The following is a 2040-nucleotide window of genomic DNA, read 5'->3' as shown; positions in this document are numbered from 1 at the left end:
CTACTGTATCTGTAAGTTCTCTTATATAGACCTTAGTGGTCCCCTCATACTGTATATGCAAAGTCTCTTTATTAGACCTTAGTGGTCCTAATACTGTATCTGAAGTCTCCTTTATATAGACCTTACCTACGGTCCTAATACTGTATCTGAAGTCTCTTTTATATAGACCTTAGGGTCCCTAATACTGTATCTGAAGTCTCTTTTATCGTAGAACCTCTTATCTTTGGTCTCCCTACTACTGTATCTGAAGTCTCTTTTATATGACCTTAGTGGTCCCTAATACTGTATCTGAAGTTCTCTTTTTAATATAGCCTTAGTGGTCCCTATACTGTTCTGAAGTCTCTTTATAAAGACCTTAGTGGTCCCTATACTGTATGTGAAGCTCCCTTTATAATATGACCCGTAGTGGTCATCAGATCGTATCTGAAGTCTCGTTTATATGACCTTATTGGTCCCTAATACTGTATCTGAGCTCTTCAAAATACAGCTTGGTCCAGATTCAGCACTCGAGGCCAGCACGATAGAGCTTTCTTGTATGTGCCTTTTGAGTCTGTAGTTTTTGATGGAGAAAGGGGGGGGGAGGCTGGGGGTGTGGCCGACCATCTGCCTTTGCTCATGTGAAAGCCATCTGAGCTTTCATCTCCAAAGGTTCAGAGCGGATACCGCTGGCTCGCTTATACACCTATCAAAATTCTAGCCCCGAAGTGAGGTCACTAGACAGGACTGGGGGAACTCATTTAATGCTTAACCCAAACTAGAGCGCTTTGCTTATCTGCGCTTACCAACGGATGCCCAGAACCACCTAAAGCTCCCCTTTTTACTTGAAGTACCCACCCGGAAAGTATGGTAAACCAAACTGCGGGTTGTTTTAAATTGGGATCGCTTTTTGACGATTCCATATTACAGAAAACAATTCTTGGAACTGCCTTCCCACCTGTTTGCACGGTATACGACGATGCACTACTCCCCAGAATATTAATCGATCAATATTGTTTTACACAAGTTACTCCCTACACAGCCACGACAAGCAGATGTCCACTCCACGCTCGGGGTGCGCCCTTATCCACATACTTTATATATCGTTTCTTGAGACCAGACTCTCGGTACCAGGCTTTGATGTCGCCCTTCCTTCCTTCCTTTTCCCCCCCCTCTGATGTTTCTCTTTGTGCGTAGCTCAATGCGCGGTTTTCTGGAAAACCACGTCCCCTGCAGCTGCCAAAGTTTGACCATCACGTTACGGAAATGATGAATACGAGCCCACCCCTCTCTCCCCCCTTTCATCAATTGGAACACAACTCAGTCGCTTTTCAATATTAGTTGTCTAATACAAATTGGGTAATGTTTGCTGTTTCTACCTGTTTACCCAAGCCAGTGTTATTCTGTCACTCCTTTGCCCACTCTTATAAGTTTCCATGGACTTTTACTAATCGTACCAAGACATTTTCGTTTATTGAACTAGGTCCTTTCTTTTTTTGGACAGACAGGCGTGTCGCTACACCAGTAATTAGCGAGACGGAGCCACAATACTTTTTCACCCCTTTTAATTATTACCCCTGGGTCCCATAAGTGGCGCATGGGAAATATAGACCTCAGGCTCCTCTGTACGTATGTGACCGCTTCGTCACAATCTTAATTGTGTTAAAACACATTTTAAGCTTAATGATCCTAGTGGCCCGATGGACTATCTTTGTCATTTACCAGTATTAGGGACCACTAAGGTCTATATAAAAGAGACTTCAGATACAGTATTGGGGGATCACTAAGGCTGAATCCCATTTCTCCATCTTACCCCTACTCCTTACTCCTTGCCTTTGGCCCTTGAAACCAAGGGGTAAGGTTTAGGGGTGAAAACACCCCCCTATGAAATGGGACACGACTTGGTTACATCACCATACAGTATTAATAAACTTCCAAGATGCCGTCTGCAAGTGTGTCTATGTCCATTGTATGGGTTTTGACAACAGTGTCATTTGCATTTACTGTATATATTTATAAATTTTATAGTTATTTCATGTTCACTTTGGTGGTGCAGAGGCAGAT

General features: G+C 43.1%; 1 protein-coding gene across 1 annotated transcript in view; it reads right to left on the bottom strand.

Annotated features, from left to right (window-relative positions):
- The window catches only part of LOC116686280 (ubiquitin-conjugating enzyme E2 E1), a gene marked incomplete at its 5' end in the record, with an annotated part of 79936 nt that overhangs the window by 14970 nt on the left and 62926 nt on the right, over positions 1–2040 (bottom strand). The gene's annotated exons all lie outside the window — the stretch shown is intronic.

Source organism: Etheostoma spectabile, unplaced genomic scaffold, assembly GCF_008692095.1.
Source record: "Etheostoma spectabile isolate EspeVRDwgs_2016 unplaced genomic scaffold, UIUC_Espe_1.0 scaffold340, whole genome shotgun sequence".
In the NCBI taxonomy this organism is placed as follows: domain Eukaryota; kingdom Metazoa; phylum Chordata; class Actinopteri; order Perciformes; family Percidae; genus Etheostoma; species Etheostoma spectabile.
The sequence above is the reverse complement of the archived record's forward strand: the minus strand, read 5'-3'. Positions and strand labels throughout refer to the sequence as shown.